The sequence below is a fragment of the Balaenoptera borealis genome, assembly GCF_965194805.1.
Source record: "Balaenoptera borealis genome assembly, chromosome: 11".
NCBI classification, from domain to species: domain Eukaryota; kingdom Metazoa; phylum Chordata; class Mammalia; order Artiodactyla; family Balaenopteridae; genus Balaenoptera; species Balaenoptera borealis.
The window spans coordinates 81148599-81164916 of record NC_138868.1 but is presented as its reverse complement, the minus strand read 5'-3'; positions in this window follow the sequence as shown (position 1 = coordinate 81164916).

Sequence of the window (16318 nt, the reverse complement as noted above, 5' to 3'; positions counted from 1 at the left end):
CATTTAGGTTGCTTCCATGACCTGGCTATTGTAAATAGAGCTGCAATGAACATTCGGGTGCATGTGTCATTTTGAATTACGGTTTTCTCTGGGTATATGCCCAGTAGTGGGATTGCTGGGTCGTATGGTAATTCTATTTTTAGTTTTTTAAGGAACCTCCATACTATTCTCCATAGTGGCTGTATCAATTTACATTCCCACCAACAGTGCAAGACGGTTCCCTTTTCTCCACACCCTCTCCAGCATTTGTTGTTTGTAGATTTTCTGATGATGCTCATTCTAACTGGTGTGAGGTGATACCTCATTGTAGTTTTGATTTGCATTTCTCTAATAATTAGTGATGTTGAGCAGCTTTTCATGTGCTTCTTGGCAATCTATATGTCTTCTTTGGAGAAATGTCTATTTAGGTCTTCTGCCCATTTTTTGATTGGGTTTTTTGTTTCTTTAATATTGAGCTGCATGAGCTGTTTATATATTTTGGAGATTAATCCTTTGTCCGTTGATTCATTTGCAAATATCTTCTCCCATTCCAAGGGTTGTCTTTTCATTTTGTTTATGGTTTCCTTTGCTGTGCAAAAGCTTTTAAGTTTCATTAGGTCCCATTTGTTTATTTTTGTTTTTATTCCCATTATTCTAGGAGGTGGATCAAAAAAGATCTTGCTGTGATTTATATCAAAGAGTGTTCTTCCTATGTTTTCCTCTAAGAGTTTTATAGTGTCCAGTCTTACATTTAGGTCTCGAATCCATTTTGAGTTTATTTTTGTGTACGGTGTTAGGGAGTGTTCTAATTTCATTTACATGTACCTGTCCCAGCACCACTTACTGAAGAGACTGTCTTTTCTCCATTGTATATCCTTGCCTCCTTTGTCATAGATTAGTTGACCATAGGTGTGTGGGTTTATCTCTGGGTTTTCTATCTTGTTCCATTGATCTATGTTTCCGTTTTTGTGCCAGTACCATATTGTCTTGATTACTGTAGCTTTGTAGTATAGTCTGAAATCAGGGAGTCTGATTCCTCCTGCTCTGTTTTTTTCCCTCAAGACTGCTTTGGCTATTCGCGGTCTTTTGTGTCTCCATACAAATTTTAAGATTTTTTGTTCTAGTTCTATAAAAACTGCCATTGGTAATTTGATAGGGATTGCATTGAATCTGAAGATTGCTTTGGGTAGTATAGTCATTTTCACAATATTGATTCTTCCAATCCAAGAACATGGTATATCTCTCCATCTTTAATTTCTTTCATCAGTGTCTTATTGTTTTCTGCATACATGTTTTTGGTCTCCCTAGGTAGGTATATTCCTAGGTATTTTATTCTTTTTGTTGCAATGGTAGATGGGAGTTTTCCCTTAATTTCTCTTTCAGATTTTTCATCATTAGTGTATAGGAATGCAAGAGATTTCTGTGCATTAATTTTGTATTCTGCAACTTTACAAAATTCATTGATTAGCTCTAGTAGTTTTCTGGTGGCATCTTTAGGATTCTCTATGTATAGTATCATGTCATCTGCAAACAGTGACAGTTTTACTTCTTCTTTTCCAATTTGTATTCCTTTTATTTCTTTTTCTTCTGTGATTGCCGTGGCTTGGACTTCCAAAACTGTGTTGAGTAATAGTGGTGAGAGGGGACATCCTTGTCTCATTCCTGATCTTAGAGGAAATGTTTTCAGTTTTTCACCATTGAGAATGATGTTTGCTGTGGGTTTGTCATATATGGCCTTTATCATGTTGAGGTAGGTTCCCTCTATGCCCACTTTCTGGAGGGTTTTTATCATAAATGTGTGTTGAATTTTGTCAAAAGCTTTTTCTGCATCTATTGAGATGATCATATGGTTTTTATTCTTTAATTTGTTAATTTGGTGTATCACATTGATTGATTTGCATATATTGAAGAATCCTTGCATCCCTAGGATAAATCCCACTTGTTCACGGTGTATGATCCTTTTAATGTGTTGTTGGAATCTGTTTGCTAGTATTTAGTTGAGGATTTTTGCATCTATATTCATCAGTGATATTGGTCTGTAATTTTCTTTTTTTGTAGTATCTTTTTCTGGTTTTGGTATCAGGGTGATGGTGGCCTCATAGAATGAGTTTGGGAGTTTTCCTTCCTCTGCAATTTTTTGGAACAATTTTAGAAGGATGGGTGTTATCTCTTCTCTAAATGTTTGATAGAATTCACCTGTGAAGCCATCTGGTCCTGGACTTTTATTTGTTGGAAGATTTTTAATCTCGGTTTCAATTTCATTACTTGTGATTGGTCTGTTCATATTTTCTATTTCTTCCTGGTTCAGGCTTGGAAGGTTATACCTTTCTAAGAATTTGTCCATTCCTTCCATGTTGTCCATTTTATTGGCATAGAATTGCTTGTGGTAGTCTCTCAGGATGCTTTGTATTTCTGCAGTGTCTGTTGTAACTTCTCCTTTTTCATTTCTAATTTTATTGACTTGAGTCCTCTCCCTCTTTTTCTTGATGAATCTTGCTAATGGTTTATCAATTTTGTTTATCTTCTCAAAGAACCAGCTTTTAGTTTTATTGATTTTTGCTATTGTTTTCTTGATTTCTATTTCATTTATTTCTGCTCTGATCTTTATGATTTCTTTCCTTCTGTTAACTTTAGGTTTTGTTTGCTCTTCTTTCTCTAGTTCCTTTAGGTTTAAGCTTAGATTGTGTATTTGAGATTTTTCTTGTTTCTTGAGGTAGGCTTGTATAGCTATAAACTTCCCTCTTAGAACTGCTTTTGCTGCCTCCCATAGGTTTTGGATCATCCTGTTTTCATTGTCATTTGTCCCTAGGTATTTTTTGATTTCCTCAGTGATCTCTTGCTTATTTAGTAACGTATTGTTTAGCCTCCATGTGTTTGTGTTTTTCACGTTTTTTTCCCTGTAATTCATTTCTAATCTCATAGTGTTGTGGTCAGCAAAGATGCTTGATATGACTTCAATTTTCTTAAATTTACTAAGGCTTGGTTTGTGACCCAAGATATGATCTATCCTGGGGAATGTTCCATGCGCACTTGAGAAGAAAATGTAATCTGCTGTTTTTGGATGGAATGTATATAAATATCAATTAAATCTATCCGGTCTATTGTGTCATTTAAAGCTTCTGTTTCCTTATTTATTTTCATTTTGGATGATCTGTCCATTGGTGTAAGTGAGGTGTTATAAAGTCCCCCACTATTATTTTTACTGTCGATTTCCTCTTTTATAGCTGTTAACAGTTGCCTTATGTATTGAGGTGCTCCTATGTTGGGTGCATATATATTTATAATTGTTATATCTTCTTCTTGGATTGGTCCCTTGATCATTATGTAGTGTCCTTCTTTGTCTCTTGTAACATTCTTTATTTTAACGTCTATTTTATCTGATATTAGTATTGCTACTCCAGCTTTCTTTTGATTACCATTTGCATGGAGTATCTTTTTCTATCCCCTCACTTTCAGTCTGTATGTGTCCCTAGGTCTGAAGTGGGTCTCTTGTAGACAGCATATATATGAGTCTTGTTTTTGTATCCATTCAGCAAGCCTGTGTCTTTTGGTTGGAGCATTTAATCCATTCATGTTTAAGGTAATTATGGATATGTATGTTCCTATGACCATTTTCTTAATTGTTTTGGGTTTGTTTTTGTAGGTCCTTTTCTTCTCTTGTGTTTCCCACTTAGAGAAGTTCCTTTAGCATTTGTTGTAGAGCTGGTTTGGTGGTGCTGAATTCTCTTAGCTTTTGCTTGTCTGTAAAGCTTTTGATTTCTCCATCGAATCTGAATGAGATCCTTGCCGGGTAGAGTAATGTCGGTTGTAGGTTCTTCCCTTTCATCACTTTAAGTATATTATGCCTCTCCCTTCTGGCCTGTAGAGTTTCTGCTGAGAAATCAGCTGTTAACCTTTTGGGAGTTCCCTTGTATGTTATTTATTGTTTTTCCCTTGCTGCTTTCAATAATTTTTCTTTGTCTTTAATTTTTGCCGGTTTGATTACTATGTGTCTCAGCATGTTTCTCCTTGGGTTTATCCTGTATGGGACTCACTGTGCTTCCTGAACTTGGGTGGCTATTTCCTTTCCCATGTTAGGGAAGTTTTCGAGTATAATCTCTTCAAATATTTTCTTGGGTCCTTTCTCTCTCTCTTCTCCTTCTGGGACCCCTATAATACGAATGTTGTTGCATTTAATGTTGTCCCAGAGATCTCTTAGGCTGTCTTCATTTCTTTTCATTCTTTTTTCTTTATTCTGTTCCGTAGCAGTGAAATTCACCATTCTGTCTTCCTGGTCACTTATCCGTTCTTCTGCCTCAGTTATTCTGCTATTGATTCCTTCTAGTGTAGTTTTCATTTCAGTTATTGTATTGGTCATCTCTGTTTGTTTGTTCTTTAATTCTTCTAGGTCTTTGTTAAACATTTCTTGTATCTTCTCGATCTTTGCCTCCATTCTTTTTCTGAGGTCCTGAATCATCTTCACTATCATTATTCTGAATTCTTTCTCTGGAAGGTTGCCTATCTCCACTTCATTTAGTTGTTTTTCTGGGGTTTTACCTTGTTCCTTCATCTGGTACACAGTCATCTGCCTTTTCATCTTTTCTATCTTTCTGTGTATGTGGTTTTTGGTCCACAGGCTGCAGGATTGTAGTTTTTCTTGCTTCTGCTGTCTGCCCTCTGGTGGATGAGGCTATCTAAGAGGCTTGTGTAAGTTTCCTGATGGGAGGGACTGGTGGTGGGTAGAGCTGACTATTGCTCTGGTGGGAAGAGCTCAGTAAAACTTTAATCCACTTGACTGCTGATGGGTGGGGCTGGGTTCCCTCCCTGTTGGTCATTTGGCCTGAGGCAACCCAACACTGGAGCCTACCCGGGCTATTTGATGGGGCTAATGAGAGACTCTGGGAGGGCTCACGCCAAGGAGTACTTCCCAGAACTTCTGCTGCCAGTGTCTTTGTCCCCACAGTGCACCACAGCCACCCCCCGCCTCTACAGGAGACCTTCCAACTCTAGCAGGTAGGTCTGGTTCAGTCTCCCCTGGGGTCACTGCTCCTTCCCTTGGGTCCTGATGTGCACACTGCTTTGTGTGTGCCCTCCAAGAGTGGAGTCTCTGTTTCCCCCAGTCCTGTCAAAGTCCTGCTATCAAATCCCACTAGGCTTCAAAGTCTGATTCTCTAGGAATCCCTCCTCCCATTGCCAGACCCCCAGGTTGGGAAGCCTGACATAGGGTTCAGAACCTTCACTCCAGTGGGTGGACTTCTGTGGTATAAGTGTTCTCCAGTCTGTGAGTCACCTACCCAGCAGTTATGGTATTTGATTTTACTGTGATTGCTCCCCTCCTACCATCTCATTGTGGCTTCTCCTTTGTCTTTGGATGTGGGGTGTCTTTTTTGATGAGTTACAGTGTCTTCCTGTTAACGATTGTCCAGCAGCTAGTTGTGATTCTGGTGTTCTCACAAGAGGGAGTGAGAGCATGTTCTTCTACTCCGCCATCTTGGTTCCTCCCTGTGTGAGCTATTCTTTTCATCATTCCTTCCAAAAAAAAGAAAAAATCCATTCTCAACCACCCCAGATCATTCCCAGAACTGTACTTCTCATTTCTCATCCAAAACAAGTCAGCCAGCAGCTGGGCCAGTACCAGTTTCTCAGTCAATACTGAGTAAAAAGACATATTGGAGGCCCCTTAGTAGAAAGAAAAGGAACTCTGTATTCCCATCATGACTCTTTCCATGTTGTTGCCAAAAGAGTATGAACCACTGGGGCTGGGAGCACCATTTCTCCATAAAGATACACGGGCCAAAAATCCACAAAGGGAGGATATTACAAATATCTCTGTGAGTATTAAGATGACTGTGTGTGTTATCCTGCAAGAAGGAGAGCAAGTGACAAAGGCTGCAGGATAACCATGCCCAGATATACTCCCTCCCAGTGACCTGCTTCCCCAGATAGGAGAGATATCTGTCCTCACAGAACTACACAGAAGGAGTTCGAGGAGTAATTATCAGGCATTGGATTCGGGGTTTTGAAGATAAAAGAGTTGCACCCTCTGTTGGTTTCTCACTTGTCCTAGTTATTAAATTATTGCCTCTTTTTCCTAATGCACCCTTGAATACTCTGGTTTTGTTTTTGAAGTATAGTTAATTTACAATATTATCTTAGTTTCAATTATACAGCATAGTAATTTGATATCTTTATAGATTATACACCATTTAAAGTTTTATAAAATATTGGCTATATTCCCTGTGCTGTACAATATATCCTTGTAGTTTATTTATTTTATACATAGTAGTTTGTATCTCTTAAACCCCTATCCCTATCTTGCTCCTCCTCCCTTCCCTCTCCCCACTGTTAACCATTAATTTGTTCTCTATATCTGTGACTCTGTTTCTGTTATATTTATTCCTTTTAAAAAATTTTTAAATTCCACATGTAAGTGGTAATACAGAGTATTTGTCTTTCTCTGTCTGACTTATTTCACTAAGCATAATACCCTCTAGGTCTATCCATGTTGTTGCAAATGGCACAATTTCATTCCTTTTTATAGCTGAGTAATATTCTATTGTATATCTGTACCACATCTTCTTTATCCATTCATCCATCAATGGACACTTAGGTTGCTTCCATATTTTTGTTATTGCAAATAATTCTGTTATAAACATTGGGAATTGGGGTGCATGTATCTTTTCAAATTAGTATTTTTGTTTTCTTTGGAGATATACCCAGAAGTGGTATTGCTGGGTCATATGGTAGTTCTAGTTTTAGTTTTTTGAGGAACCTCCATAGTGTTTTCCATAGTGACTACACCAATTTACATTCCCACCATCAGTATACTAATGTTCCCTTTTCTCCACACCCCCTCCAACATTTGTTATTTGTGGTCTTTTTGATGATAGACATTCTGACTGGTGTGAGGTGATATCTCATTGTGGTTTTGATTTGCATTTCTCTGATGATTAGTAATGTTGAGCATCTTTTCATGTGCCCCTTGGCCATCTGCATTTCCTCTTTGGAAAAATGTCTATTCAGCTCTTCTATCCATTTTTAATGAGGTTGTTTGGTTTTTTTTTTTTTTTTTTTTTTTTTTTTTGATGTTGAGTTGTATGAACTGTTTATATATGTAGGATATTAACCCTTTATAGGTCATATCATTTGCAAATATTTTCTCCTATTCAGTAGATTGTCTTTTCATTTTGTTGATGGTTTCCTTTGCTTTGCAAAAGCTTTTAAGTTTAATTAGGTCCCATTTGTTTATTTTTGCCTTTGTTACTTTTGCCCTAGGAGACTGAACCAAAAAAATAATGCTACAATTTATGTCAAAGAGTGTTCTGCCTATTTTTTCTTCTGGGAGTATTATGGTTCCCAGTCTTACATTTAGGTCTTTAATGCATTTTGAGTTTATTTTTATATGTGGTGTGAGAAAATGTTCTAATTTCATTCTTTTACATGTAGTTGTCCAGTTTGAATACTCCAGTTTTGATGCTGGAGCTGAGACTCAGATAACCATGTTTCTGCTTTGCCTGCTGATGCCCTGTTAGACTCTGCCTATAGGGAGTGCTGGAGGGAGACTGCAATGCTGGAGGAGCAGAAGACATGCTGCTTTCAGCTTGCTCCCTGTGGGTTCCTGGGGCCTTCCTGTTACCATTAGAGTCACCTCGGAAATGTTCTCCAGTAGCAGCAGTTCCCAGTAGCAGCTGAATCTGTCTGGGTTTTTCCAAATTTACAGAAACAGCTTCACCAGGCTTCCCCTCTGTCCAGAGAAAAGAGCACCAGATGAGCTGGAGATCTGGAACTCAGGTCCATAGGGCCCCTCTTCTAAGTTTTTAAGTCTTAATAATTGCAACCTCTTTGTTCCTTCAGCCCTAGGGGCTGTAGCTGCTTCTTGCAGTTGTCATTTCCATGACACCTAAGTTTTCTTTTTATTCCTTTAGCTACCTATTAACAACATTACATTAGTTACCATTCTTTATATTAAGTTCTCTCTGTTCAGATAACTGTGGTTTCTGTCTCTTGACTGGTATACTTATGAAGTGGTTATTACAATGAACAAATAGAGACACAGGATGTACCAAAAGTTATTGACATATTTTTTGGAGCTACAAACCTGGTGATTCTGCTAAACCATGAAGTGCCTGTGAGTCACCAGCAGTGGCAGTGCCTGAAGAAGTTCATGGTAAAATGCGGTCAAGTCAAAAAGTCTGGCAAAACTTCCCAAGCCACACACTATTTGAGTTGTCTGGTTAGTTGCCTCTCTGCTGGGCTGAGGCTCTATGAGGGCAGTGATAGTGTCTGTCCATTCATGGTTTCATTCTCAGTGCTTGTGTGTATTTGCTTAATAAATGAATGGATGAAAAACACAGTGCAATTTTAGGTGACAGCAAATTTAACAAGTCCAAGGATCTTCGTCAACAATGAAAGTCTGAAAATCAGAATAAAGTGGAAAATAATCTCTTTAAAAATGTAAAGGTGGACCCTCCATAGTCCCTTTTCTGTCTCAAAAAATTTTGCTTCTCTGTTTCCAGGCATCTTTGTGGGTCCTTTAGTTCCTTGGTTCTTGTCGCATTATTAATTACCTCAAAACATCATTCAACTGTAGCAGTCTTGGCAATCTTATTATCTCAGAGGGACAAGGAGCAAAGATTAGTTGTTTCATCATTTAAGTAATGAGAATTTTACACTACTCTAAAGAGATTTATGAGAGTAATTAGTCTAAGCAGGAGTTTCCAGCATGAGTGTTATTAGGTGTAATAATTAACCCTAGTGGGGTGAGGTACTGACTAGCAACTTAACAATCATTGAGGATGACATGAAATTTCAGTTTCAGGCATTTGTAAATACATATAAGTGTGCACTAGTAATACTTATGTAATAAAACACTAAATTTAGTTATAAAATTATCAATATAAAACATGATGTACCAGCAAACTTTATGTATCTAATCATTAGCTTATTTTTTCATGTTCTTATAATATTAAAAACTTGTCAAAAAATTATGGTGTGGCATGATACACTAGCAGAGCACTGGTCTTGGAGTTTGCCCCCAGCTCTGCCTTTTACTGGGTCTGTGACTCTGGCTAAGTCATTTAACCTTCTAAATCTCAGGTTGATTCAGCTGTAAAACAAAGAGGAGAACTGGATATTGAAGGCCCCTTCCAGCTCTGGGCATCTATAGCTACTAAAGACACAGACATTGCTTAAATCAGGCAGCAATATTTAGTGCCTAGGCCATCAGGGTTATGAACCGAGCTCCTGATCCCTAAAGAGAAAGTGAAATTAGGATTTAAGTGCCTGCTATGTGCTATAATTTTTCCATATGTGATCTTATTTATACTCCTTCAAGTAGGAATGATGTTCCTATTATATAAATGAGGATACTCAGGAAATTTAAAGAACTTGCATAGCAGGTAAGAGTTTGAGTCAAACTGAAGATGTTCAAATATCAGTTCTATTACCTACTGCGTAATATCTGTGAATGGGGATAATCATAGTTTCTACCTTAAGATCACTGAAAAAAAAAAAAAACCTCAACAAATGCGAGCATGCATCCAAATTTCTTAGCAAAATATCTGGCCCAGAATAAACATTCTATAAATGGTAACTATTACTATCATCTATTGTGAATAATTTTAATGTCATAACTATAAAATGTCAGTCAAGTTTAGAACTTATGTCATTTTGATTATAAACCCCACATAGACTCAATTATACCATCTTGATAAACTCTGAGAACTTGGAAAAGTTTTCTTAAATTACTGTGCATCTTTCTACCCTATTTTAAAATACAACTAATACTTTACGCTTTAATCATTTTACAGTCATTGGATTTATCGTTAGTTAAAAAACACAAGCAAATCTCTCCATGCTACTTCATATTCCATTAAATCAGATTCTATAATTGATAAAATACTTTTCAGACATAATAAGGTTAGCACTTTAAAAGATATTTTAAAATAAATCTAGATCTAGAACAGAACTAAAATTTAGTTTTAGTTCTTTGGTTTAATTTAACAAAACCTTTGGTAATACCATAGAAATGACAGGACTTAATCATTTGGCAGGGGAGGAGTCTAGTGAGCAGCTGCTGAGTGTTAGGCATTGTGTCATCACTTTTAATCAATTTCCAAGTCATTTGCCTTAATCTTTCTTATTGTAGATTCCTCATTTAAGCCACAAAATACAGAAAATTATTGGAGTCCTTATTTCCATTTTCCCAAAGGTGGTACATAATTAGTACTGTAGCAGATTGTATTTATTGTATTTTCCAGGGATGGAAAATATATCCTATCCTACATGCTTTCCTTACAATGTGACATTAACATTCCTCTATTAAAAGATAAGATTTAGGCGCTTCCCGGGTGGCGCAGTGGTTGAGAATCTGCCTGCCAATGCAGGGGACACGGGTTCGAGCCCTGGTCTGGGAAGATCCCACATGCCACTGAGCAACTAAGCCCGTGAGCCACAACTACTGAGCCTGCGCGTCTGAAACCTGTGCCCCGCAACAAGAGAGGCCGTGATAGTGAAAGGCCCGCGCACCATGATGAAGAGTGGCCCCCACTTGCCGCAACTAGAGAAAGCCCTCGCACGAAACAAAGACCCAACACAACCAAAAATAAATAAATAAATAAATAAATAATCCTTCCCTCTACTTTAAAAAAAAAAAAAAGATAAGATTTACATTCCCTCCTCTTGAATCTAAATGGGTCTGTATTGACAGCAGATGTGGTGTTATGTGACTTCCAAGGCTAAGTCATAGAACCATTCTTCAGACTTCTCCAACTAATTTCCTAGTCCTCATGGAAGCCTGCCCTTGGAACTCAATCACCATGTGTTGAGGAAGCCATGCAACCATGGAAAGATTGTGTGTATGTGTTCTGGCCACAGTCTCAGCTGAGATTGCAGCTGAGATCCCAGCCAACAGCCAGCATTGAGCACCAGTTATGTGAAGCCTTAGGAAGATCCAGGCTCCAAACTTTGAGCTACTCCAGCTGACTCTGAGTGGAACAGGGACACGTTGTTTCCACTGAGTACTGCCCCACTGCAGATTTGTGAGTGAAATGCATGTCTCTGTTTTAAGTCACCAAGTGTTCAATTGGTTTGTCCTGCAACAATGATAATCAGAAGAAATACCTTTCAAGAGGCATTGAAATACACATAATGGGTACCTTAACGCAGTAGAACTCATTTTTCATTCAAAAGTAGAGTAAACCTTAGACAAATGATGATTCTGATTGAACACATACTTTCCTTTTGCAGTGGTCTTACCCTTCATACAGATATTCATAGAGCTATGAATATAAAAGGTATAAACTAATACTATGAGAGGGGAATACATTCTGAGATTGATTTAAGTTAAAAAAAAAACTTTAGAAAAAATTGGATTTTTAAAAAATATTAGAGACTCCCAGCATTTTGTCATCTTCTAAAGAAAAGACAGAATGGTAGGATACATGGAAGCTGCTGGGAATTCACCAATAAATGTCTACAAGATTTAGCTGACCCCTGATGTGGAAGAGTCCAGTGAGAAATGTGCTCTGCTGCTACCTGACATGATCTTTTTTTTCCAACACTCTACTGTGAATTTTCAACAAACTAACCCTCTATCAGGTATTTACACTTATTTGTTTTTCCTGTTCTCACAGTAGGAACAACTTTAATATGGAGATTTTTTTCTTATTTTTTCCCTCCTTCTTTTCATTTTAATCAGCATTAATCCTAGGCAAAATTCTTCACCCATTTCCAATCCCCGTGCTCCATTTAGTACATGCCATTCCCCTTGGTGCCATCTTCTGCATTTCAGCTGATCTCCCAAGTCCTTCAGTTGTGTTGTTTCCCTGGGCTGCTTACACCTGTCCAAAAGATTTAGCTTAGGTCTGCCTTCCAAGTCCTATCATCAATGCTCCAGAGCATTCTCTTTGCAGTATCTAAAATGTTTAAGCTTTGTTGAGTTTCAGGGAGACCTAAGGCCCCTAAGAGACTCACTGTGCTCTCACTAGGGGCTAGAACTATGAATTACGAAGTTGACTAAAAGGTAAACAATAAAAGAAAAAGCTATGTGAATGGTGTCGACTGAAAAAAATGCGCAACATGAGAGTTGTGAGTTAAGTTTTATTTGGGTCAAAATGAGGACTATAGCCCAGGAGACAGCACTTCAGACAGCTCTGAGAAACTGCTCCAAAGAGGTAGGGAGGAAGGTCAGTATATATGTGATTTTGGTGAAAGGGGAGTACATGTAATCAAGCACATATTTTTTGCAAAAAATTGCTGTTAGTCTCACGAAGGTTACTGCTAGTCATGAAGAGCAGACGTCACCATGAAGGATTTTAGTGCTTTTCTGAATATGAAGAGATGCAAGAGTTGGGCTTATAAAATCTTCTCCTGAAAATATCTAATTATCTGAGGGCCTGTTCTGCCAGTTTCCCCAGAACACAGAGGGCCTCATTCCTGATCTCCACCCTGAACTCCTTTCACAGGGTGGTGAAGGTCAACAGCTGCAGCAGCTCATGATTTGGTCCTTGTAGAGGGAGATGGCATGTACCAGTTTGTAGTTGGCAGTGGTATCTAGCAATCACTTGACACACATCCTCCCTTTTCCCTTCTGATGACAATCACAAACATCACTAGCCAGTTACGATATCATTTTCTGCTAAGCCCTGATCTCCCCTAAACATACTTCTTAAAACAGTACTCAGGCAGTCATGACCAACTGCCTAGAAAGAGAAGAGAGGAGAAACCTACTTGCCAACTTAAACATGTAGCCACTAAAAAGCCATCATATATCAGTGTTTCTCCAAGAAAGTTTTGGAATGGCACAGTCAACCCAGTGAAAACAGTAAACTAGTTGAGGCTTCTTTTTAATATGCGTATATTGCTTTTTTGTTTTGTGGCCTCCCACATGTGCAGAGTCCTCCTACTATTAGCATCCATCAAGCCCCAAAGTAGGTCTCACCAAAGAAATAGGGAGGTGAAGAAAAGAGGAAAAAAATCAGCATTTAATCTCTATAACTAAATTCTAACCCAATAAAATGACATTTTCATGCACGCTTTAAGAGTAACTTAAGAAATTATGGTTGGGATCCTCTCACATCTTATTAAAACCCTGGGTGATAATAGGGTACCTTGTGGTTAGTGAAATTTTTTGGTCTGTGAGGGCGAAAATGCTCCCTGAACCCTGATTCTGATTGTTTCTGTTTAAGGGTATTACTTAAACATGCCTGCAGAAAAAAATGTAAATATGGAGTTTTTATCTCTCTCCATGACTTTATTTCTGTGTGCCTTTATTTGTAATGAATTTCATTAAACAGAATATTCCCATAATGATTGCAGTCCAAAATGCAATTTACAATCCCTTTTAAGAGAGCTTCTTGTCCTTAGTGACCTTCAATAGATAAATTTGCAATCCCCTTCAGTAGGCATGTGTGTAGCTGCTTTTAGTTTGGTTATTTCATATCAGGTAGAATTGCCTACCCTTCCCCATCCCCAGTGTCTGATTAAAGTTACTCCATGAAGGAGAAAAAGAATTTATAATGTGAGCAATATCATCAGGAATTGATCTATCATCACCTGGAAACACTGGGCTCTGAATAATTGATCACTAGCCAGACCTGGAAAACATAGTTATGACGTTGAGTTAGATGGGCCATTCTGAGAGTAAAATAATAAACTTTCTGTAAGACGCCTCCTACGTAGACACCAGCTCTGTCAATTGCAAAGTAAGCAGGTTCATCTGCCCTAATTAATTTGGGAACAAAATGTAGACGGCACATCCCAAATGGTAATAGTCTGAACAAATTCAGCAGCTGCCTTTGTTTACAGGTTGTGTACACAAAATCAGATGGAAAGATTTTTAAAAGAACAGTAAATGGCAATCCGCATGGATAATGAATTGGATTAATGTAGCAATTAAAGCTTATTAGAATGAAGCATTACCCTTAGAGAGAACCTGACAATGATGTAAAAGCTGAAGATCTGCTTTCAAAAACTGAGGTTTAACAAAGGAAATTTAAATTCTCAAGAAGTTATAAAGTTCATTGTGAATATGAATGGCCATGCAAGACAAGACGGTTGAGGTTTAAGAAGTAATCTTAGCAGAGTAAAAGATTTAGAGCAAGGATAATTAAATATTACTCATCTGGAATATAGGTTTCCCTTAAACAAAGGGTGCCAAGTTTTCTGCTGATAAAAATATCTCTGGGGGGCTAATACTTTGTTCTTAACATGAAAGAGAAACTTGTGAATTACAAATATTTCACCTGAAATGAAAAAAACAAAGGAAAATGGAAGTGCAACAAGGAAGGGTGATAATGTGTAAATGATTTTACAAATGTAAAATGAGACACTGAGATGTGAAGAAAGGCTAACAGCAAAGTTAATAAACCCCATTCTTAGGAGATGGCTGACATTATTCAATCCCATTATACAGATTATAACCAAAACAAAGTGTAACATGTTCCTGAATGTTTTCTATTGTTCATTGGCTCAAAACTTGGGGGTCAGGAGGAAGTTACTCCAGAGAGAATGGCATATAGTTCCTCAAGTTGTACTACTACAACTTGTCAGAATTTCATTATGGAGTTTCCTTCTCTGCTGGAAGTTATTGCTCCTGTATCTGGTATACTCTGAATGGTACACAAACATGAAACAGTTTAATTTTTCTCTAATGACAATCCCCACAAGTGCTGTGTTGAATTTTTTTCTTGGCATGGTGGTAGATTTCCCAATAATGCCTTATGTGGAAACCATCAACTTCCAATTTACTTTAGGTTTAATTTAAAATTCCACTGATTCAAACTTTCCCCCATGTGTCCAGACACATGGTTTGAGGAATCTGACCTGGTAATGAGGTGTGGGTCTGCTTTTTAGTTCTTCCTTTCTGACCTTTACCTTGAAGTGAAAGAAGGATTTTGGTCTACTCTGGAAACACCTCTTTCATCCTCTCTTAAAGGATTTTGGAAGTTCTCAACACTAGCTTCTCATTAGCATCACCAGGGACCTTTGAAAAAATATCCATACCAGGGCTCATCCTTGGTCTCATACATAATTTTAAAGGTGATTAAAAGAGGGAGGGCAGGTGTCCATCATTTCAAAAGCTACTGGTTTTTTCCTCTATATTCGTTTCGACTGGTTTTGGTTTTCATGGTAACATTGACTGACTGTTGATATCCTCTTGGTGACAGCATTCAAATGGCATGGCTAGGGAAAGGGGTGGGTATGGAAAGAGTATTTCAGCAGACCTCCCTGTTATATACAGAAAAGTATAAGATTTGACTCCAGCTTGACCTCTTTCAAACTTCTCCTTCTCCTGATCCCTCCAGAGCACAATTATTGACCTTTTGTTGCTGGGATCTTCTTGCCCCAAGGCTAACTCTCTTGAATGGCAAAATGACTCTTCATCAGCTACATTCTATAGTGTCTAGTTGAGCCTCAAGTATCCTGTGTACACACAAAATGGTGAGTTGGTAAGCAGATAGCCCCACTGCTGCCCTTACTCCTTCCTCTGACAACTTTCTCTAAGTCTCTTTTCCCACTGCTCAAATAGCACCAGGGTGCCTGTCAGCATAGCCTCTATAGCTTACACAGATGAACCAGTGATGAGATACCATGTTCTGCTTTCTGGGGTATCCCAATCTTTACAGCTGATTGAGTCAATGCTATCTTCAATTTGCTAGAGGTGGAGTAGGGGGTTCATGCCTTTCTGACTTCAAAGCTCAAGATCTTTCCACTAGGAATTAATGGAGGTAAAAGGAAGCAGAGAACACAGAACATAGGAAGTGAGATGGTGGGAATACTCAGGTTAGCAACCCCATTTGGAAGCCAACTCCAGACATAACCCTACCATGATACAATCTGAAGGACTTGGTGTTTCTCTACAATTTACCCTGAGTAGTTCCATTCTCTTGTGTTGAATGAAAACATGGCCCAACACAATATTCTCAAGCATAGCAACAATAAATAATTTAGGCATAACACAAAAATAGAAACAAAAATTCACTGTCTACACAATTACTGAATACTTGGTAAAGAAAGAAAGGGCATAGTTCCCTTCTCAGATGCACAGGTAGTGTAATTGGGATGTCCACTGGGGGAACTTTAACATGTACGATTTTTAAAGCTTCACAAAGCTATTAATCAAGTATAATGTCACAGTTACAGATTCATTTGAATTTGTTTTAAGATAGAAGAAAACTTCAATAAGTTGATTATGAGAAAATTCATTTACACTGATAAGAAAATTTTACCTGTGCAACTTAGCACTGTATTCTAAAATGTGTCTTAATATACAGACCTGCGAAGGACATTTACCCAAATCTCCTCAGGGACGTAGCAATGCTTTTAACTTAGGTAATCACCTAGATGTCCTGATGATCTA